Genomic DNA, 23,912 nt, shown 5'->3' on the forward strand with positions numbered 1-23,912 from the left:
GGTCTTTAATCCCAGCACTGGGGAGGCAGAGACGGGTGGATCTCTGTGAGTTTGAGGCCAGCCTGGTCTACGAAGCAAGTCCAGGACAGCCAAGGCTACACAGAGAAACCCTGTCTAGAAAACAAATCAAAACAAAACAAAAACCAACCAAACAAAAAAGGATCGTGGCATGGTGGCGCACACCTTTAGTCTCAACACTTGGGAGGCAGAGGCAGAGGCAGGCGGATCACTGTGAGTTTGAGGTCAGCCTGGTCTACAAAGGGAGTCTAGGACAGCCAAGGCTACACAGAGAGACCCTGTCTTGAAACCCCCTCCCCCCTTTCCCCCCAAAAAGGCCAGATGTGATGATGGCACACACTTTTAATCTCAGTAGCACTTGGGATGTGGAGGCAGGAGGATCAGAAGTGCAAGATGAAATATTTTGTAAAAAAAAAAAAAAAAAGAGGCTGGGCATGGTGGCGCATGCCTTTAATCCCAGCACTCAGGAGGCAGAGGCAGGCAGATCGCTGTGAGTTCAAGGCCAGCCTAGTCTACAAAGTGAGTCCAGGATGGCCAAGGCTACACAGAGAAACCCTGTCTCAAAAACCAAAAAAAAAAAAAAACAACAACAACAAAAAAGAAATATTTTGGTGAGACCCTATATATCAGAGAGGGAGAGAATATAAAGACAGGATAGCAGACAGAGCAAAGAGGAAACCTTAGGGGTGCCCTGTGTGCTTTGGCTCATGAACTTGGTGTAAGTGACATGCTGAGGCTGTCTTAAAAAAGAGAGAGAGAGAGAGAATGAAATACGGCATTTACAAAGCCTTTGACTCAGTCTCCAGACACTGCTAGTGCTAGGCGAGAAACCCATCCTCTCCCTCCTCTCGCTGTAGGGCCACATCACTAACCAGTACCAGACTCTGCACATCCCTCCCAGGGATTCCGTCCCTATCTGGAAAAGGCAAGATGCTTCCTTTTCCAGTCCTTGTGTTGCTCTTGGCACTTATTTCCTTCATTGGCCTCCACTCAGACCCTCTTGAAAGCACAAAAGCAATGGCATTTGGAGTGGAAAACAAAGGCAGCCCAGAAAGTCAACCTGCCAGCCTCACATTCATTTCCAGGGAGCTCAGAACACAGGGGCTAATTCAAGGCACAGCAGCCTCTGGCCCAAAGAGTCGCTTAAGACGAGCTCACTGTGAAGTCCTCACAGCGCCTCAGAGAGCTCATGCTCCCAACAAACACGGAGCCTCTTTGCTTTAACTTCCACCCCCTTCCTCCCTTCCTTCTTTTGTGTATGTGTGGGTGGGTGGGTAGGCACGGGGTCTCTCTGTGGAGCCCTGACTGTCCTGGAGCTCCCTATGTAGACCCGGCTGACTTAGAACAGAGATCCTCCTGCCTCTGCCTCCTGAGTGCTAGGAGTAAACCTGTGTGCCACCTCATCCAGCCATTTTATTTTTTGCATTGTCATTTCATATGACATCCCACATTTCTGATCCCAGATCTTGGGAAGTGGAGGCAGGAATATGGGGATTTCAATGTCATCCTAGAATAGCCTCGGATACATGGGACCTTGTCTCAAAAAATTAAAAAAGAATCTATTATGTGTATCCACTGCACACGGCACTATGCATTAAATGTGCTGTACATTGAACACGTGTCCCCATGGTTCTCTCCCCACCTCATGTCCCTCCCTCAACAGCCCCCTTTCTTTTCTATCACAGGCTCATACATAATTTTATACATCTAAAGACAATCTTTAAAAACTGCACAAGAGAAACATATTATCAATTTGCTTTATATTGCCTATTCCATTCATTCATTTCCACCTGAAATGATATACTTTTTTCTTCAGTACAGCTGAAGAACTCCTTGGAGTATTCATAACACGTTTTCTTCATCTCCTCCTGTTCCTGGGTTTCCAGGCTGGTGACTTAGCTATTATGAACAGGCTGCCACGAACACAATGGGCAGGCACCTGTGCTATGTCGACATAGAGGTCGTGAGGTGTGATACAGCAGGACAGATGGTACATCTTTTCTTTTTTTCTTTTCTTTTTTTTTTTTTTAAAGATTTACTTGCCCAGTGGTGGTGGTTGTGGTAGAACACACCCTTTTTTTTCTTTTTTTTTTTTTTTTTTTTTTTTTGGTTTTTCGAGACAGGGTTTCTCTGTGTAGCCCTGGCTGTCCTGGACTCACTTTGTAGACCAGGATAGCCAAGACAACACACAAAGAAACCCTGTCTTGAAAAAAAAAAATCTTAGACTCAGAGAGAGAGGAAGTTTCAGCCCAAGACAAAAGACAGATTCCTGTGACTCTGCCTAGGAGAATTAGATTGCAAAAAGTATCATAGATTAGGAGAAAAGAGACCTTGGGGAATCTTGGGGGATCTTGATGAGTGAAAGAGGTCAGAGGTCAGAGGTTCCTGACCACAACACAGGGAGCAACAGAGGAGAAGAGGCTGGAGTTGAGCGAGGAGTGTGTAGATTTCTTCTGTCAGGTAGAGGAGAAACCTGGAGAATTATGCCAAGGGGTTTGCCCTGAGCAACTGATACCCAGAGGGTTTCATCTTTCTTCTTGATCTTTTTTCCCTCCTGTTTAGGATAGTCAGGTTGTAAGAAAGATACCTTTATTTAATAAAGTCACAATAAAGTTTAATTGTTAAGGTACCAGAACCAACAGGAGTTGGTTTTCTAAGTGATGGAATTATAGGTGTGTAAAATATTTCTCAGCCAAGCATGGTGGCGCACGCCTTTAATGCCAGCACTCTCAGGCAGAGGCAGGAGGGTCTCTGTGAGTTTGAGGCCAGCCTGGTCTACAAATCGAGTCCAGGATAGCTAAAGCTACAAAGAGAAACCCTGTCTCAAAATATCAAAAGAAAAAAGAAAGAAAAAGACATTTCTCATTTATGCAGGGGCCAGGATTGAACACAGGGCTTTGTGGATTCTAGGTGGCCAGCATTTCAGTTCACAGAGCTGTAAAATACATTGATGGAGGAGCTAGAAAAGGCCTGTGGCAGTTAAGAGCACTGGCTGCTTTTCTGAAATCCAGGCTCCTGGCGCCTACATGGAGACTCACAATCTTATGTAACTCCAGTCTCAGGGGATCTGATGCCCTCTTCTGTTCCCCACAGATATACATGTGGGTAAAACACCCAAACACTCACATACACATAAACACACACACACCACACTGACACACACACATATGCACACACATGCATACACAGATACACACAGTCACACATAACGTCCAGACCTGCAGGGTTTTCAAAGGGAGACCCTACGAGGGGGTACAGGAGTGAAAAAGGACAGGAGACGTGAGGAAAAGGAGGCTAGTCACGATTCTATCAAAGCTTGTTTATTGAAAGATTTCACAGGGATTTTTATAGGCGATCTCGGGGGCAAGGGTATTTGGGTAGGCAGGGTTGCTATGGACACCTTATGGTAGATATTCTGCTATCTATCTCGGTAGTAAAAACTTCAAGATAAGGAAGTAAGTTCTGAGGGAATGCAGCTGCAAAGGTAAGATAAGCAAGCGGTTTCCCAGGACCTTGTGATGTGGCCTCGGGCTGACCCCAGCCTGCTATATGCCAGGCAGAGGTGTAGAAAATGGGGTCTTCTACAGACAAGATGGACTTGCATATGTTTTGAGCCAAGAGCCACTAAGGGTGGCTCCCCACAACATAACACACACATCACACTCACACACACATACAGTTAAACAATACAGTGGTGGGAGCATCCTGCGGGAAATTTACAGCAAAGAGGGGAAATAAGTTGGTCACAGGCCTCACAGCTATCTGGTGACATTCTTAGCTTTTGGATTGGTGGTAGCTAGTGGTTTGCTGAGAATACTTTTTTTTTGGTGGTGGTGGTGGGGTGCGGGCGGGACAGGGTTTCTCTGTGTAACAGAGCCTTGGCTGTCCTGGACTAGATTTGTAGGCCAGGCTGGCCTTACATCATGCACAGTGATCTGCCTGCCTGTGCCTCCCTGAGTGCTGGGATTACAGGCCTGCGCCACCGTGCCCAGCTTACATTTTTAAGGTTTGAATAGTCACAAGATTAGGTCAAATACAGGGGTAGACAATGAATGGCTTTAGTCAAGGGGGCTAAAAATAGTCCGAGATAATTTAGCTCTGTTTGCACTATTTAAATTCTCCAGAACCAGGAAGGTCAATTATTTGGCCTTGTATAAAGTTTCTCTCTCTCTCTCCTCTGTCTTGTCACTCTGTCTCTCTCCCTCCCTCCCTCCCTCCCTTTCTGTCTCTGTTCTCTCTGTCTCTGTGTCTCTGTGTCTCTGTGTCTCTGTCTCTCTCTCTCTCCCCCTTTCTCTCTCTCTGTCTCTCTCTCACATACACTTTAGTACAGTCACAGTATTAGGTGAGTATGTCCCCATAGCATAAGTGACTGGTTCGGGTCCAACAGCAGGCACTTGAACCAAGAGAGCTCCTTGGATTTCCTGACAGGTGGCGCGGAATCTCTGCCCCTGAGACAGACCAGGGCAGAGCAGATTCTTCTCAGCAAATAAAGGTGGAGTCCAAAATGGGCTGGGCAACTGCTGGCTCTCAGCAGCACCGAGGGTCTCAGCTGCAGCCTGCAGATAGAACCAGAGAGCTAGGTACTGTACCCCGGGATCTGTTGCAGCCCACAATCAGGAGTTCCCTCTCATTCCTTTAGCACAAATGACAAGCAAGTGGTTTCTGTTATGGTCCCCAAAGCTTCGTTCATTCCAAGAGCCAGATTGTTCTGCAGCCCTCCCTGTCAGCAGGACCCATGAGGAGCTGTGGTGGCGGGGACTGCTGTCCCACACTGTTCAGCTTTGGAATTTCTTTCGTCAGCACCTTCCTTCCAGGGACACTCATGATCCATTTATGTAAGAATCGGTGTCTGCCTGAGACAGCCCACAGTGGGGCGGAAAACCCACCCAAGGAAGTTCCTGGCATGTCTTCAGAGGACAGACATCTATCTGTCCTGAACTTCACACATGACTCAGATTCTCCCCCCCCTCCCCGAGACAGGGTTTCTCTGTGTAGCCCTGGCTGTCTTGGACTCGCTTTGTAGACCAGGCTGGCCTTGAACTCACAGCGATCCGCCTGCCTCTGCCTCCAGGAGTGCTGGGAACTCAGATTCTCTTAGCAACAAGCTTAGCACTGCAGCACAGCAATGCCCATTTCTAAGCAAGCACCTGAGGGCTGTGACCTCTGACCTCTGTCAGCCCAAGGCAGACAGCTGGAGGAAGTCATCTGCAGTTCACAGTGTGTGGATTCACAGCCGAGCGACTTAGGACTTTAAAGGGAAAACAGGAGAAGTGTTCTTCCATGGGGCAGCTTGCTGACAACAGGGACATTCACAACCACTCACCACACCTTACACGGGTAATAATGAGTGCTGTTCACACTTCCTTTTCTATCCGGAAGAGAAAACATCTGTTGGCCTTAATTATACCCCATTAGGTGACAAGTGACAACATGTCTGAATGAAGAGAAAGGAGAATTTAGGTTAGAGAGCAGAAAGTTCAGTTTTGCTAGTCTCTGTCTTCCTCTTTCTGAAGACAAGGTCTCCTATAGCTAAGGCTGGGTTTACACTTGATACGCAGGCAAGGTCAGTGATGTTGAACTTCATTAAAAAAAAATTATTAGCCGGGCGTGGTGGCGCACGCCTTTAGTCCCAGCACTCTGGAGGCAGAGGCAGGTGGATCTCTGTGAGTTCGAGGCCAGCCTGGTCTACAAAGCACATCCAGGACAGCCAAGGCTACACAGAGAGACTCTGTCTCGAAAAACCAAAAACCAAAAACAAACAAAAAAATCCAAACCAAACAAAACAAAAACAAATTGGTTAAAGTATCATTTATGCTGGGTAGTGGTGGTGCATGCTTTTAATCCCAGCCCCTCAGGAGGTAGAGGCAGGTGGATTTCTGTGAGCTCAAGGCCCGCCTGGTTTACAAAGCGAGTCCAGGACAGCCAAGGCCACACAGAGAAACCCTGTCTTGATATTCTTTTTGTTTGTTTGTTTGTTTTTGTTTTTTTGAGACAGGGTTTCTCTTGGAGTCTTGGCTGTCCTGGACTTGCTTTGTAGACCAGGCTGGCCTCGAACTTACAGAGATCCGCCTGCCTCTGCCTCCCAAGCGCTGGGATTAAAGATATGCGCCACCATGCCCGTTTTTTAAAAAGTTTTTTAAAAAAGATTAATTAATTTATTTCTTATGTATACAATGTTCTGCCTGCATGTGTGCCTGCCCTCCAGAAGGAGGCCCCAATCTCATTATAGGCGGTAATGAGCCACCATGTGGCTGCTGGGAATTGAACTGAGGACCTCTGGAAGAGCAGCCAGTGCTCTTAACCTCTGAGCCATCTCTCCAGCCTCCCTAAATTATCTTTAAAAGCACACAAAAGGCCTAGGGTTTGATTTTTAGCTATATATATATATATATATTACATATATAGTCACTTTAGTGGATGCAAAGTACTATGCCATGATTGTTTTGAGTTTAAAATCTCTAATTATCAAGGACAACAAATAGCTGGGCGTAGTGGTGGCATAGGCCTTTAATCCCAGCACTGGAAGCAGAGGCAGGTGGATCTGTGTGAGTTCGAGGCCAGCTTGGTCTACAAATCAAGTCCAGGTCAGGCAAGGCTACACACAGAGAAACCTCAGCTGGAAAATAAACAAACAAAAATTATTGTTAGAGACTGGAGAGTTGGTTCAGTGGCTAAGAGCACTGGCTGTTCTTCCAGATGACCCAGACCCAGGTTCAATTCCTAGCACTCACTTGGTAGCTTACAACCATCTGTAACGCCTGTCTCAGGAGGCTCTAACACCTCTTCTGCCCTCCGTGGGCACTGCAGGCACATGTGTACACTCTTGCAGGACAAATACTGATACATAGAAAATAAAAAAATAAAGTCCTAATCCTCTGTCCCCTACCTCTCAGCTGCTAGAATTATAGGCCTATGATACACATCCATTTTGTTGGCTTTTTGTTAGTGTTTTTGAGATAGGGTCTTGCTGTGTAGCTCAGGCTAGCCTCAAATTCACATTCTGTCTCAGCCTCTAAGGGACTAGATTGCAGGCTTCTACCACTATATTTGGTGTGTGTGTGTGATTGGTTTTGTTTTTCCAGGCAGGGTTTCTCTGTGTAGTCCTGCCTGTCCTGGAACTCGCTCTGTAGACCAGGCTGGCCTGGAACTGAGAGCCGACTTCCTCTGCCTTCCAAGTGCTGGCATTAAAGGTGTGGGTCACTACTGCCCAGTTCTGGTTTGTTATTCTGTATAAACCTTTATTCATTTGAAATATTTTCTGCTTAAATTTTAGTGGAGACTTTTTTTCTCAAGCTTAAAAACTGTTTAGTGTTTCTTCCTTTCTATTTTATTTATTTTTCGAGACTCGTTTTCTCTGTGTAACAGCTATGGGTTGTCCTGGAATTTGCTCTGTAGTCCAGGCTGGCCTCTGCCTCCGGAGTGCTGGGATTAAAGGTGTGTGCCACCATGCCCGACTCCTGTTTGTGGTTTTAAATTCCTTTGTAATGTATTATTATTTCAAAGCTTGGAGAATTCCAACATTTATCCACAAATGTAATTTTTACTCTATTTGATATTGCGTGCCTATGCCTTTAAAATATTTACCGTTTTAATCCCTGAGAATTCTTTTGATGTATGATATGGAATTTAGAGGGTTTTTTCCCCCTCCAAGTTTCATTTCCTAGAGCACTCCTGTTGCAGCTCCTTACTGCTCTCCTTACGACCATATTTGGAAACCGTACTTCATATAGGTCTGATCAAGTTTCTGTCTCATGCTTCATGCTTTTCAGCTGATCTCAGCTTCTATTTTTAGCTCCAGTGATGCATGGTCAAAACGTTGGTCTCGCCCTCTGCTGGCGCCCGTGGTCCTGGGACGACAGGACAAAAGCCACCACGTGGCTCAGATCCTGGTTTCCGTGCTCGGTGGAGCCCAGAGTCCCAGGCTTGCTAGGCTAGGGGCCCCACCCTGCCTTTAGCAGGCTTCGGTTTGCTCCGGTCTAGAGCTTCCTTGGAGCCAAGACGCCAGCACCGGCTAGAACTGGCTTTATTTGCTGTAGGGTGGGCTGTCCCTGCTAGATCGAGGGTACCCGGCTCTTAACGCTGCGTGTGGTCGCTGTGCAGAGCTCGGCTCTGGACGCTGCTCCTCTCCCCACCTCCCAGATCCCCGTGTTCTTTTTGCCCGGACGTGACCACATTCTTTTCCTGTCGAGGAATTGTAATTGAAACACTCGAATGAGCCGTGAGAAACAGTCTTTCATATATTCAATAAGGAGCTAGCCTTGGGAGACTAAAGTAAGGTTGGTGGTCAAAGTCACAATGAGATGCAAAGGGTCTCAGGGGATGGATGGAGGAAAGGCACGAAGGACAATATTGGGGAGCACAGCCGTGGAGACGCAGAGGCTTGGCTATACACCACTCCCTGCCCAGCGGTCTGGCTCCGGTGCGAGTGCGCAGCCGCAGCCCCGTAGCGGGACCGAGCTTCCCCAGCAGAGGGCACTCGCGGACAGGACATTTTGCAGGCTCACCCCACTTGACCCAGGGGCTGCACCTGTGGCCGGGTTTTGCTGGCTACTGTTTGATCATGCCCTGACAACTCGTGTCTGGAGAACCCAGTCATAACCAATCCAAGAACACAATTTAGAGACAGGCTGGCTTTGAAGTGGCTACAGCATTCTGTGAAAATAAAAAGCGGTCAAGGCCAGCCTGTACTACATAGGGAATCTGAGGCCACCCTGAGCTGCTACAGTGGATCCTGTTTCAGAACAAAACCCTCAAAGTCCCATTGTCTTGGTGGGCGTGGTGGTGCTCACTTGCAATCCCAGCATTCAGGAAGACAGAGGCGGTGGGTCTCTGTGAGTTCGAGGACAGCCTGGACTACAAAGTGCGTCCAGGACAGCCAAGGCTTCATAGAGAAACCCTGTCTCGAAACAAAAACAAAAACAAAAGCAAAAACAAGCAAACAAAATCTTAAAAGAAATGCGAGCTGGGCAGGGTGGTACATGCCTTTAATCCCAGCACTATGGAAACAGAGGCAGGCAGACAAATCCTTGTGAATTCCAGAACAGCCAGGGCTATATAGTAAGACTCTGAGGGGGAAAATATAAACACACACACACACACACACACACACACACACACGCCTCAAATCAGTGCTGGGCTAGGAATGTACAAGCATAACATAACCCCGGTGTAGTGACACATGTCTGTAGTGGAGAGACTGATACAGGAGGATCGAAAATTCAAGGTCTTCTTTGGTTGCATAGCCACCTTGAGGCCTTACTTCGAAACAAATAAACAGTAAATGAAAGGAAATAAAATCAGCATTATAAATTCGGAACTCTGCAGACCTGAAATGTAGCGCGGCCACTCTGGTACAGTCATGTAAAGTCACTAGAGCCGGGGTTTCACTCTCTGTCCTTACTTATAGATGGCCCCCTCTCCACCCAGGAACACTCCAGAGGCAGGGTTGTTTCCTTTTAAAGCCATGGTAGGCTCAAGTAGATGCACTTCTGCATTTTGGGCATTTAAATAGAAATTGCTCTCTGGTGGGTTTTCCCCCTGCGTTAGTCATGCGAATGCTCTGTGCCTCACTTACCGCGAAGTTTCGGGTGCCGGACAGCTCTTTTGCACATGTCCTGCTCAGGGACCCTTCCTCACTTCCTTGCATAGGACTCCCTGGGGAAACTTGGGTGCGGACTTCAATGGGCTGGGATTTTCCTCAGAGCGCCCAGGGGATTCAAATGTGTCATTCTTATGGTACAGAAAAAGAAAGAAAGAACACAGGTTTTCCTAATTGTAAAGAAAAAGGCACCAAATCCCTTTTATAGGTTTAACACAACTTTCTGGGTTTGTTTTTTGTTTTTTGTTTTTTTAATTTAAATTTGAGACAGGGTTTCTCTGTGTGTGGTAGCCTCGGCTGTCCTGGAACTTACTCTGTAGATCAGGCTAGCCTCGAACTCACAGAGATCCACCTGCCTCTGCCTCCTGGAATGCTGGGATTATAGGCGTGGGTCACTGTGTCAGGCTGACTTTCTTTTTTTACTTTACGTTTTATTGATTTTATTTTCTGTGTGTGAGTGTTTTGCCTGTATGCGTGTGCAGGGTGGCTGAGGAGGCCAGAGAAGAGTGTTGGTGCCTCTGGAACTGGAGCTACGGATGCATGTGAGGAGCCATGTGGCTGCTGGGAATGGAACCTGGGTCCTCTGCAAGATCAGCAAATGCTCTGAATCGCTGAGCTGTGTCTCCAGCCCCAACAGGGTTGTTTCTAACATAGGTTTTCCTATGAATGCATACTGTGCACTGCTAAAATTATAGCGGGGCATAACTCTATGTTAGGAACAGATCTGTTTTAGAGTCCCTACTTTCTATTTTTATTTTTTTTTTTTTCCTCCCAAGGTAGAGGGTTTCTCAGTGTAGCCCTGACTGTCTTGGAAGTCTCTCTGTAGATCTGGTTGGCCTTGAACTCAGATATCTGCCTGCCTCAGCCTCTCCAGTGCTGGCATTACAGCCATGCACCACTACTGCCTGTCCCAGTCTCTACCTTTTTATACTATGCTGTAAGTAGTGTGTGTGGGTGTTTACATTTGTGCACCCTCATTCATGCTTGAGATTGTAAGAGCCTGAGGTTAAGGCCCTGCTCTACTTCACTTATTTATTTAAAGACAAAGTCCCTTGCTGAACCTGGAGCTTGCAGTTCTGGCTAGCGTGGCTGGGCCAGGGAGCACTCAGGACCTAACCCTGTCCGTGCTCCCCTAGCCTATGGCTACTGTGTTGTGGTACCCAGCTTCTTACATGAGTCCCTGGGGATCTGAACTCAGACCCTCAGGGTTGCCGAGCAAGCACTTTCCCACTGAGCTCTTATCTCAATCCCAACAAGCATTTTTATGTCTGTATAATTAGTGGGTTTGTTTTTATTTGTTTGTTTACTTGTTTTTGAAACAAGATCTTACTGAGTACCCTGGCTGGACTAGAACTCCTTATCTGGACAGGCTGGCTTCAAACTTACAACCATCCGCTGGAGTGGATGTAAACATGTTTTTGTTTTGATCCCAAATGTGGGATGGGGAACAGACTTGTGAGAGAACAGGTGATGTTTATCCACTAGAAGATGGCCTCGTGTAGGGCTTGGTTTTTGCCAGCTGAAACACATCTTAGAACAGACTCTGAAAGGATATGAACCCAAAAGAGGAGGCTGGGGCTAGTTGAGTCTTGGTATTGTTTGGCTGTTCATCGCTCCACTCTGAGACACTCCTAGAGGGAACTGCTCCAGAGAACACTTTGGGACTCCGGGTTCCAGCTGCTGTTCCAGGTTCCAGCAGCAACTTTGGTGGAATTGCTGGTCTGCTGAAATCCTGCCAACTACGCCAGGGAAATCGCTCCCAGGAACTGAGTTCAAAAAGGTCTACTTCTCCTGTTCCCACTAACCTCTTTTCTCTCCTATCTAGGTTGGAAGGGAGGTACAGGCATTAAAGAACCTCAAATAAAGTAGGTTTGGAAAAGGTTGCAGCCTGCAATCCACCTGCCTCTGCATCCCTAGTGCTGGAAATGAAGGCATGTGGCACCATGCCTGGCTACTTATTTAAGACTGGGTCACATCCCCAGATGGCCTCAAACTCCATGAAGAGACAAATGACCTTGAATGTCTTCTGACCCTCCTGCCTCCACTCCCTCAGCGCTGGGCTTGCAGGAGTGTGCCATTGCACTCAGTGTATGTGGGGCTGGCCATTGAACCCAGGCCTTCAAGCCACTCTACCAACCACGCTCCACCCCAGCCTCGTAATTAGTGGGATTTTCTTTTCTTTTTTTGAAACAGGGTTTCTTTGTGTAGTCCTGGCTGTTCTGGACTCACTTTGTAGACCAGGCTGGCCTCGAACTCACAGCGATCCGCCTGCCTCTGCCTCCCGAGTGCTGGGATTAGAGGCATGTGCACCACCACGCCCGGCCTGGGATTTTCTTTGTTTGTAGTTGTATACTATTCCATCACGGATCATACTTCATCATTTACCTTTGTTGAACACTTTTGCCTGGGTTTCAAATTGAGGTGTGTGTGTGTGTGTGTGTGTGTGTGTGTGTGTGTGTGTGTGTGTGTGTGTGTAGTCATGACTATTACGTTCAGAGAATACACACGTAGAATTCTTTCCCTAGGCCATTTTCTGGTGACATGATGAACTCTCTACAGATGCCACATTTGTTGCATTCGCCCACTTACCAGCTAGTTAATGGATACCAAGTACATACAAGTAATGGCTTTAAGAATATAGAAATGAGCCAGGCAATGGTGGCGCACGCCTTTAATCCCAACGCTCAGGAGGCAGAGGCAGGCGGATCACTGTGAGTTCGAGGCCAGCCTGATCTACAAAGTGAGTCCAGGTCAGCCAAGGCTACACAGAGAGACCCTGTCTCAAAAAAACCAAAAAAAAAAAAAAAAAAAAAAAAAAAAAAAAAAAAAAAAAAAAAAAAAAAAAAAAGAAAGAAAGAAAGAAAGAAAAAAAAAGACATAACATAGGGTAACCCTTTTCAAATCTGGGAACTTGCCATATAGACAAGGAAATACATGTGCCAAAGCCCTGTGACAGGAGTGTGCTTGAACAGATGGGAAAGATCAGTGTGACAGAAGTCGAGTTGGTGGGCTGGAGAGATGGCTCAGATTGTTAAGAGCATTGGCTGTTCTACAAAAGGTCCTGAGTTCAAATCCCGGCAACCACATGGTGGCTTACAACCATTTATAATGCATTTATAATGAGATCTGGTGCCCTCTTCTGTCATGCAGGCACACACGCAAGCAAAATGCTGTATAAACAATAAACAAAATCTTGAAAAAACAAAACAAAACAAAAAAACAGAAGTCAAGTTGGCTAGGGTAAGTGGAAAACAAGGGCTATGATGAGAGAGAATTTATCTGTGATTGGGCCACATCCTGTGGGGCCTTTGGTACGTATTTACTCTGAGATGAAGGAGCCAGGAAGGAATTTGCAGCAACCGGTGGTGGTGGGTACATGCCTATAATCTCAGCACTTGGAAGGTGGAGGCAAGTTCAGATTAGAAGTTTAAGGCTATGCTGGGCGTGGTGGCGCACACCTTTAATCCCAGCACTCGGGAGGCAGAGGCAGGCAGATCTCTGTGAGTTCGAGGCCAGCCTGGTCTACAAAGTGAGTCCAGGACAGTCAAGGCTACACAGAGAAACCCTGTCTCCAAAAACCAAAAAAAAAAAAAAAAAAAAAAAAAAAAAGTTTAAGGCTAGCCTCCTTCTGCTATATAGCAATTTTGTGGCTATCCTGGGATACATGAGACCCTGTTTCAATATATTTTAACTTTACTCTTAAAAAGAGTTTACGTAGGGAGGAGAGGCCAGAGACGGCGAGGAAGATAAGAGCACATAGTGTTCTTGCTGAGGCCCCAAGTTTGGTTTCTAGCAGTCATGTTGGGTGGCTTAACCCCACCTTTGGCTCCAGCTCCAGGGACCCACTGCTCTCTTCTGGACACGTCAGGCATCTGTGCTTATGTACACACACTCCCACACAGACAGACACACATACATAATTAAAAATAAAATAAACTTTAGCTGGTTGGTGGTGGCGCATGCCTTTAATATCAGCACTTGGGAGCCAGAGGCAGGAGGATTTCTGAATTCAAGGCCATCCTGGTCTACTGAGTGAGTTCCAGGACAGCCAAGGATACACATAGAAACCTGTTTCAAAAAAACAAAACAAAACAAAAACCACCAGGGCTGGAGAGATGGCTCAGAGGTTAAGAGCACTGTCTGCTCTTCCAGAGGACCTGAGTTCAATTCCCAGCTTCCACCCACATCTGTACTGGGATCTGATACTGGGATGCCCTCTTCTGACATGGAGGTGTACCTGCAAATAGAGCACCCATCTACATAAATGAATAAATAAATCTTTTTTTAAAAACCTAAATAAATATGTTTATCTATCTATTTATGTAGAGAATCAGAGTGATTTCCAGGACAGCCAAGGATACGCAGAGAAACCCTGTCTCAAACAATTAGTTTGGTTATTCTGGAGTTGCTGTTGAGTTTGCTTGCTTTGAGTTGTGCTGTTTGGTTTATTGTGTTTTCTGGAGAGAGATGGGGAGTCACATATGTTTAGTTTTACACAGACAGATTAGAGATGGCTGCTGGAGGGTCAGGCAGGCAGGTGTTTGAAGTGTTTGAAGTTTAGAGGAAGGTGCTGTTATGCTTTGAGTCTGAAATGTCTCCCACATGCTCATGACCCACTTGGTCTCAGGCGTGGGTATTTTGAAGGCCAGGGAGCTGTCAGGAGGGGGAGGCTGTTTGTCACATATAGTCACCAGAGGTAGGTGCTTCAGGCTTCCTGTCTGCCATGATGTGCCTCCTGCTGTGACAGGCTGAAAGGCCCTCGGAAACTGTGAGCCAAAATAAGCCTTCCTCAAGTCCTTGGCAGGCAGAGGCAGGTGGATCTCTGTGAGTTCAAGGCCAGCCTGGTTTACAAAGTAAGTCTAGGACATTCACGGCTACACAGAGAAACCCTGCTTTCAAAAAACTAAACTGAAAACAAAATTCTTCCTCCATAAGTCATTTCTGTCAGGTGTTTTTGGTCCCTGGGACACAAAAGCTATTAATATGAAGACATTGGAGATACACAGGAAGATGGGCTATTTAGCATGAGGCGACAGGAGGTCTACACAGGCCTCTCGCCAGCACACTCTTTCATCCAGCCATCTGCTCGACTGCTCCACTCTCCTGTTCAGAAGATAACCCAAGGTCACCATGTCGAAATCTGAACATCTGACCTTCACCACCCAGACAACCACATGTGCACCCCTGCCCCTCCCCACTCCGCCCCTGCCTTCCCACTCAGCGGGTGATCGCCATTCCTTTTGCTGACCCCCACAGAGTTCGACTTTACTTTTCCTCTCACTTCCCATAGCACTTCTGTGAGAGGCTCCTGTGGGTGCTGCCTTCAGAATATATCCAGGGTGTCTTCCAACCCCACCTCGCCCACCGCCACTGCTGCTGAAGGAGCCAGAGCTGTCATGGCTCATTCTTGCTGGGCCACAGCGGGGCTTTCTGAACACTTCCCTTTCCTCCTGTCCACTCCCGTTTTTAACACACTAGCCAGGAATACTTCTTAAAATGGGTCAGATGGAGCCCCTCCTCCCTGCAAGCCCTCTAACCTCCACCCTATGACCCAGAGCCCTCTGCGCAGCGCCCCACCTCCTCCTGTCTTCTCTCCATGGTCCTCTTGGCTCCAGAGACCTGGGGCCTCTGGTCTAAGGCATGCCAGACACACTTCACCATCCTAAGATGCTGTTCAGCCCGGCTTGGTGGCTCACACCTTTAATCCCAGCACTTGGGAGGCAGAGGCAGGTGGATCACTGTGAGTTCGAGGCCAGCCCAGTCTACAAAGTGAGTCCAGGACAGCCAAGACTACACAAGAAACCATGTCTTGAAAAACAAAACAAAATTTTGTCGTCGGGGGTCACCACAATATGAGAAATTGTATTAAAGGGCTACATAAAGGTCAAGAACCACTCACTGCTCTCTGCTGACATGCCTGCAAGCTTCTGGGAGGTTCTCTTGTCTCCACCTCCCACTTGGCTATCGGAGTGTTGAGATTACAGATGTGAGCCACTGTACCCAGATGTTAATTTTAGTTGTTTTGTTTGTTTGTTTATTTATTTTATGTATGTGCTCTGCCTGCATTACCCCTGCAGGCCAGAAGAGGGCATCATATCACATTGTGGGTGGTTGTGAGCCACCAATGTGGTTGCTGGGAATTGAACTCAGGACTCTGGAAGAGCAGACAGTGCTCTTAACCACTGAGCCATCTCTCCAGGCCCAGGTGTTGATTTTTTTCACCATTATTTATTTTATTGTTTCTGTGTGTTGTGGGTGCCTAGGTACACTGCTGCATGTGGGGATATTAGAGGCCATTTTAGTGAGGGAGCTGGTTCTCTTCTTTGTAGGGAATCAAACTTGGATTGTCAGGCTGCATGGCTAGCCCGAGCCACCCAGGTTTCTCTCTCTCCTCTGTCTCTGTGTCTCTCTCACGCTGGGGACTGAACACAGATCTCAGACATTCTAGGAAAGGACTCTACCACTACACCGCATCTCCAGACAAACAGTGGGCTTTCCAACATGAAAGGTCACTAGGCCTGACGTACACGATTCTAAGGCTTGACTCTGTTCTCCGAGAGTCTATGTGTTGAGGCAGATGAGTGGTGCACACCTGTAATCCAGCAATTGGGAGGCAGAGGTGGGGAGATGGGTAAATTCAAGGCCAGAGTAATCTACACAGCTAGTACCAGGACAGCCAGGTTTACATAGTGAGACCCTATCTTTAAAAGAAAAGAAGTTGGCAGGCCATGATGGTGCATGCTCGTAATCCCAGCATTAAGGGAGGTAGAGGCAGGTGGATCACTGTGAGTTCAAGGCCAGCCTGGTCTACAAAGTGAGTCCAGGACAGCCAAGGCTACACAGAGAAACCCTGTCTCAGAAAAAAAAAGTCTGTGTGTTGGGAATAGAGTCCCTCAGCTGATATGATAGTGGTACTTGGGGTGGGACATTTGAGGGGGAGTTAGGGTCATATAAACTCACAACCCTGGGACCCCTGTGATGGCATCAGTGAAGTGTGTGTGTGTGTGTGTGTGTATGTGTGTGTGTATGTGTGTATGTGTGTGTGTATGTGTGTGTGTATGTGTGTGTATGTGTGTGTGTATGTGTGTGTATGTGTGTGTGTATGTGTGTGTATGTGTGTGTGTGTGTGTGTGTGTATGTGTGTGTATGTGTGTGTGTATGTGTGTGTGTATGTGTGTGTGTATGTGTGTGTATGTGTGTGTGTGTGTGTGTTTAAGACAGGGTATCTTGCTGGGCATGGTGGCTCACACCTTTAATCCCAGCACTCGGGAGGCAGAGGCAGGTAGATCGCTGTGAGTCTGAGACCATCCTGGTCTACCAAGGGAGTCCAGGATAGCCATGGCTACATAGAGAACCCCTGTCTCTAAAAAACCAACTAACCAACCAACCAACCAAACAAACAAACAAAACAGGGTTTCTCTGCCCAACTGTCCTAGAACTCACTCTGTAGACTATGCTGGCCTCAGAGAACTGTCTGCCTCTGCCTCCTGACTGCTGGGATTAAAAGCTTGTGCACCACTGCTATACTGTCAGTAGGTTTTTAAGTGGAGGAGAGACTGAGCTAGAATGTTTGGGACTTTCTCACTATGTCACGTGATGCTTTCCACTGTGTTGCCTCAGCAAGAAGGTCCTCACCAGATGTCAAGCAGAGCTTGGTCCATGCTCAGGGACTTCCCAATTTCTGTTTTTCTGTTTATTTGTTTGTTTTTCAAGACAGGGTTTCTCTGTGTATACTTGGCCGTCCTGGACTTGCTTTGTAGACCAGGCTGGCCTCGAACTCACAGCAATCCACCTGCCTCTGCCTCCCAAGTGCTGGGATTAAAGGTGTGCGCCACCACTGCCCGGCAGATAGTTCTTTTTTTGTTTTTTAATCTTTTTCTTTTAAAGATATATTTATATAAAAAAGATGTATTTATTATTTATACTGCCAGCAGGTACGCCTGCCTGCCACAAGAAGGTACCAGATCTCTCATTACAGATGGTTGTGATCCACCATGTGGTTGCTGGGAATTGAATTTACGACCTTTAGGAAGAACAGACGTTGCTCTTAACCTCTGAGCCATCTCTCCAGCCCATTTTTCTCAAGACAAGGTTTCTCTGTGTAGCCCTGCCTGTCCTAGACTCACTTTGTAGACGAGGTTAAATTGTTTTACTGAAATTTTGTGATGTTCCTATCTGGCTCACTCCACATCATCTTCAGCCAAGCTCTGAGCACTTACAGTTCTCTGACTAGTGGTTGGAAGCTTGTTCAGAAGCATCTGGAACACTGGAGGTGGAAGAGTCTGCTGTTAACACTTGGAGCAGCTGCTGAGGCTGTCCACACACAGGTGGCCTACACCCTCTCTAGTCACCTTGAGCTAGTAATCTTCAACATGATGTATCTCCTTAAAGAAGACTTTCTGAACAGCTTCAGCACCTTTTAATTGGGTAACTTGGACAGCCTGGCTCTCCTTAGCAAGCTTCTATTTCTTTCTTCGTTCTCGAAGCTTGTTCTTGAATTTGGGGTCATTCTGCCTTTTGCGGTCGAAGTAGATGCAGTGGCTGATGAAGAGGGCATTGCACACACCCGTGGCCATGGTACTGTTCCCGCCCACCATCTTTGCTCAGTTGGAATGTGTGCTGGACCAAGGCGGCCCTCCACTCAGCACTTAGCTCCAACAGATCCGCCCATCCCAGCTGCTCGCAGCCACCAGCCTCCTGACCAGAAGGAAAAACTACAGATTTTTTTATTTAATAATTTATCAGCTAGCTGGACATGGTGACAAATGCTTTTAATCCCAGCATTCTCCAGGAAGAGGTTGGCAGATTTCTGTGAGTTTGAGGCCAGGCTGGTCTACATATAAAGTTCCAGGCCAGCCCATGCTCCATAGTGAGAGACCCTGTCTCAAAACAAGCAAATGTATCAGGTGCCAATTCAATATTAAGGTTTTGTTGGAAAAAAAATTAATTTTTACTTGCACTCCTTCACTCATCTAATACTGAGGTGGGCTTGCCAAGGTTTATTTACAGATAGAGATTTTTTTTCTAGTTCAATATACTCAAGAAGAATTGGGAGCATAAACCAGGCCTGGTGGTACACGTCTTTAATCCCAGCACTTGGGAGGCAGAGGCAAGTGGATCTCTGTGAGTTCGAGGCCAGCCTAGTCTACAAAGTGAATCCAGGACAGCTGAGGCTACACAGAGAAACCCTGTCTCCGAAAACCAAAAATCAAAAAAAAAAAAAAAAAAAAGAATCCACATTCATTTGCCTCCTGAGTTCTTACATTAAACGCATGTGCCACCGTGCCAGGCTCCATCTTATATTTTGAGGCAGGAAGTCTTGCTGAAGCTGGAGTGTACACATTTGGTTAGTCTAGCCGGCTTGCTCCGGAGTGAGGAGATTTCAGGCCAGCCACACCAGCCTGGCTTTTATATAAGGACTGGCTGGGGATCTGAACTCTGGTCTTCATATCTACATTGCAAATATGCTTTATTCACTGAGCCAATCTTCAGCCTCCTTCTGTATAAGTTTTTGAAAATAAAATACTTAGCTGGGTGGGATAGTACAGGCCTGTAATCTCAGGACATGGGGTTATGAGTTCAAGGTCAGCCTGGGTTATATAGTGAGATCTTGTCTCAAAAAAGAAAAAAAGAGTTAAAGCCAGGCATGGTGGCGCATGCCTTTAATCCCAGCACTCAGAGGACAGAAGCAGGCAGATCTCTTCTGAGTTTGAGGCCAGCCTGGTCTACAAAGTGAGTCCAGGACAGCCAAGGCTACACAGAGAAAAAACCCTGTCTCAGAAGAAAAGGGGAAGACCGGGGGGGGGCGGGGCTGGAGAGATGGCTCAGAGGTTAAGAGCACTGGCTGCTCTTCCAGAGGTCCTGAGTTCAATTCCGAGCATCCACATGGTGGCTCACAACCATCTGTAATGTGATCTGACGCCCTCTTCTGGCCTGCAGGTGTACATGCAGGCAGAACCTTCTATACATACATACATAATAAATCTTTTTTAAAAAATCGCTTTGATTCTCAGGCACTTGGACCATGGCTCTGTCTTAATTTTCATTCCCAGTTCAAGCTAAAGGAGCCACAGTGAGTTCCTGCAGGTCCTCTCCTATTGGCATAGTAAAGTTTTGTGTGTCCTCTCTCCTCAGCGCACAGCCACACACAGTCTGAACAGATAACCTCACCACCTCCCACAACTAGAGGTGGAGACTGGAACCCTGTCTTTGTCCTGCTGCCTGCTGCTCTTCTTTCCAACTGAGGAACGACAGCGAAAACAACAGCTGCCTCAGGCCCGCCCTGCGTTCCTCCTGTGCTCAGCATCCCATGGTTCTCACAGCTCAAGGATTCTGCTTCTTTAGTGCCTTTCCAGTCCCCAGGCTGTCCAGTAAGTGTTGACCCTGCACCGCACCCTCTCCCAGCCACCACTGCCCCTCTCTACTCCCATTCACAGTGCTGTGCTGCTTCCACTTGCTGTGTTTCTATATTTGGAAGGTTGGGGCTCATAGATCACTGTGAGTTCCAGGTCAGCCTGGGCAGACTAAGACACTGTGTCAAAAGCTAACAAAGGCTGAGGCCTGAGGATCTGAAGTCCAAGGCTAGCCCGGACTATTGGACAATCCAGTCTATAAAATAAGCCCCTAGGGCTGCGCTTCTCAACCTCTGGGTCTCAGATATTCATAACAGTAGCAAAATTACAGTTATGAGGGAGCAACAAGGAAATAAATTTATGGTTGGGGTGTTGCCACAACATGAAAATCTGCATTAAAAGGTTGAAGCATTAGGAAGGTCGAGAACCACGGCCCTAGGGTATGGTGAGACATGCCCATAACCTCAATGCTGAGGAGACAGAGGCAGGAGCTTGAAGTCAGCCTGCACTACGTCAGATTCTTACTGTTTAGAATATTGTCCTGTGGTCTGTGGTCTCTCCCCTCTGGGTTTTTTGTTTTGTTTTGGTTTTTGTTTGTTTGTTTGGCTTTTTGAGACAGGGTTACTCTGTGTTATCTTGGCTGTCCTGGACTCGCTTTGTAGATCAGGCTGGCCTTGAACTCACAGAGATCCACCTGCCTCTGCCTCCCCAGGGCTGGAATTAAAGATGTGCGCTGGGCTGGAATTAAAGATGTGCGCTGGGCTGGGCGTGGTGGCGCATGCCTGTAATCCCAGCACTTGGGAGGCAGAGGCAGGCGGATCGCTGTGAGTTCAAGGCCAGCCTGCTCTACAAAGTGAGTCCAGGACAGCCAAGGCTACACAGAAAGACCTTGTCTCAAAAAACCAAAAAAAAAAAAAAAAAAAAAGCCGGGCGTGGTGGCGCACGCCTTTAATCCCAGCACTCGGGAGGCAGAGGCAGGCGGATTGCTGTGAGTTCGAGGCCAGCCTGATCTACAAAGTGAGTCCAGGATGGCCAAGGCTACACAGAGAAACCCTGTCTCAAAAAAACAAAAAACAAAATAAATAAATAAATAAATAAATAAATAAATAAATAAAGGTGTGCGCCATCACACCCAACTCTGTGGTCTCTCCTTAAATGAAGTTTGTGGACAAAAACTCTTGTTTTTTGTTTTCCTTTTCTCCTTAAGATTTATTTATATTTATTTGTTTGCTTGTTTTTTTTTTTGAGATAGGGCTCCTCTGTGCAGCTTGGCTGACCTGGACCCTCTTTGTAGACCAGGCTGGCCTCGAACTCACAGAGATCCACCTGTTACTGCCTCCCGAGTGCTGGGGTTACAGGCGAGCACCACCACGCCTGGGTTAAGATTTACTTTTAATTTCAAGCACGTCTGTCTATCTGTGCACAAGAGTGGGTCAGATCCTCAGGAGCTAGAGTTCTAGGCACCTGTGAGTCACTTGATGTGTGGATGCTGGGAACTGAATTCAGGTCTCCTGGAGAACAGCAAGTGCTCTTAACAGCTGAGCCATTTCCTGAGCCCCACACTCCTTTCTCTTATTTTTATTTTTTTAAATGTGTATGAGCGTTTTGCTCGTCTGTGGTGTACCATGAGCATGCAGTGCTTGGGGAGGTCAGAGCAGGGTAGAGGGTACCAGATCTCCTGGAACTATAGTTCCAGACAAGTGGGAGCCTTGGTGTGGGTGCAGGGAGCTGAGCAGCTGGTGCTCTTCACTGCTGAGCCATCTCTCTAGCCTCTCCACCTTTTGTTTTTGTTTTTTCCAGACAGGGTTTCTCTGTGTAACAGAGCCCTGCCTGTCCTGGACTCTCGTTGTAGACCAGGCTGGTCTCAAACTCACAGAGATCCACCTGCCTCTGACTCCCAAGTACTGGGATTAAAGACGTGTGCCACCACTGCCTGGCACCTCTCCACTTTTTCTTCTTCTTGAGATAAGGAGCCCCAGCTGTCTTTGTGTTGAGATCAAAGCAACGCCATTTTGTGTTCAGGGCCTGAGAACTTGAACCGCCCCTCCCACCCCCAAGTTTCCAGGGAGAGCCACAAATGCACAACTAGCAACCATTCCTAGGAGCACCCGAGGCCAATCAGTCAGAGCTACAAGTCATAGTGACCAGAACAAATGAAAACTTCCTCCCTGCTGTCTGGCCCTGGTCCCCTCCCTTAGCCCTGGTCCCCCAGCCAATCAGCTTAAAGGGCAACTTTCCTATACTCCTCCAACCTATCATGTAACAGCAAGGCTTGGAAATGGCTTGGACACTCCCTGCCTGCAGTTTTTTCCTTTAAAAATTCTGTTCCCCTAGCTTTAGGGGCCGCCATCTTCCTTCCTCATGAGAGGACTGACGGCCCAGGCTCTGAGCTTGACTAACAAATGTGACCCTGTGTGATTTGCATCTGACTGATTCCTGGTGGTCTTTGGGGGATTCACGACTTGGGCATTACACTGGAACTCACTCTGTAGACCAAGCTGGCCTTGAACTCAGAGACCCACCAGCCTCTGCCTCCCAAGTGCTGGGATTAAAGGAGTGTGCCACCACTGCCCGACATTTTTTTGTTTTTATTTTTAAACATAGTCTCATATATCCAGGTCTAGCCTTGAGCTCCCTATGATACTGAACTTCTCTTGGGATTACAAAGTACTCACATCAGCCAGGCGTGGTGGCGCACACCGTTAATCCCAGCACTCGGGAAGCAGAGGCAGGTGGATCACTGTGAGTTTGAGGCCACCCTGGTCTACAAAGCAAGTCCAGGACAACCAAGGCTACACAGAGATACCCTGTCTCAAACACACAAAAAACAAAGTAGCCACATCACCATGTCCCCTCCCAAAAGTCTTAAATATGACAAGAACAGCTAGTAACATTTGCTATGCAACAAACATGGTTTGAGGGCATTCATAAGGAGAGTCAGGTGTGATGGCTCAGGGATGGAGGATCAGGACTGCAAGGCGAGCCTTGGCTACCTGAGACCTAAGTGCAAAAACAAACAAAGACTCCCCTCTCCCACCCCCTGCCAATAAAAACAGGATATACGTGTGGGATAGAGATTCCCGTTGGAAGCAGCAGAGAGACTTAGGAGTGTGGGTGAGGTCTGAGTGTGGACACGAAGCGGACAGCCTCGAGTGAAGAAGACAGGGAGGGATAAAAGGTAGCTGTGTAGATACCTGGGGAAGAGCATCCCGGACAAAAATCTTTAGGAGTGAAGCAAATCTGGCTGGTCTTCACACCTGGAGATCCAGGAAAGGAGGACACTGAGGCCGGCTGCCTGGGGATGGGGCGGGGCGGGGGAGTGGGTGGGGTGGGGCGGGGGGGGGGCGGGCAAGGGGAGGAAACAGCAAGGCAGACGAAGCCAGGGGACCAGCTCTGGTTCCAGTCTAGGTTGAAAAGAACTGGAAGATTCAGAGCAGAGGTTTGGTTTCGCTTTGAGAGGGCTTCATGGGCCTGGAACCCAGTGTCTCCAACAAGGCTGATGTTGACTTCTAATCTTCTGGTCTCCACCCCCAAGTACAATGACCTGTCCTTATGTTTATGGCTCTAAAGTAGCTGGAGCCCCTGAGCACTGGCAGTGCAGAAGGAATGCCACTCGCCTGGGGATAAGAAGGTTTCTACGGCCTTTCAGGCTGGAAGGAAGAAAATGCTTTTTCTTTTTCTTTAAATATTGCTGTCTTCACCATTTCTTATAAATGTTACTATGTTTCTACCAGAATATCTGGCTCCCCCCCTGCCCCCCCCCCTCAGTCTAGGCTTTCTCTGTATAGCCTTGGCTGTCCTGGACTTGCTTTGTAAAGTGAGCTGGCCTTGAACTCACAGGGATCTGCCGGCCTCTGCCTCCCTGAGCGCTGGGAAAGGCATGTGCTACCATGACCAGCTTCCTCCTCCTCCTTCTCCTCCTCCTATTCTTCTTTTTAATTTAA

General features: G+C 47.4%; 1 pseudogene; it reads right to left on the reverse strand.

The window, feature by feature from the left end:
- Positions 1 to 17,796: 17,796 nt before the first annotated feature.
- Positions 17,797 to 18,213, reverse strand: LOC127191861 (mitochondrial import receptor subunit TOM20 homolog; annotated as a pseudogene).
- Positions 18,214 to 23,912: the final 5,699 nt, after the last annotated feature.

The sequence above is a fragment of the Acomys russatus genome, chromosome 7 (assembly GCF_903995435.1).
Source record: "Acomys russatus chromosome 7, mAcoRus1.1, whole genome shotgun sequence".
Taxonomy (NCBI): domain Eukaryota; kingdom Metazoa; phylum Chordata; class Mammalia; order Rodentia; family Muridae; genus Acomys; species Acomys russatus.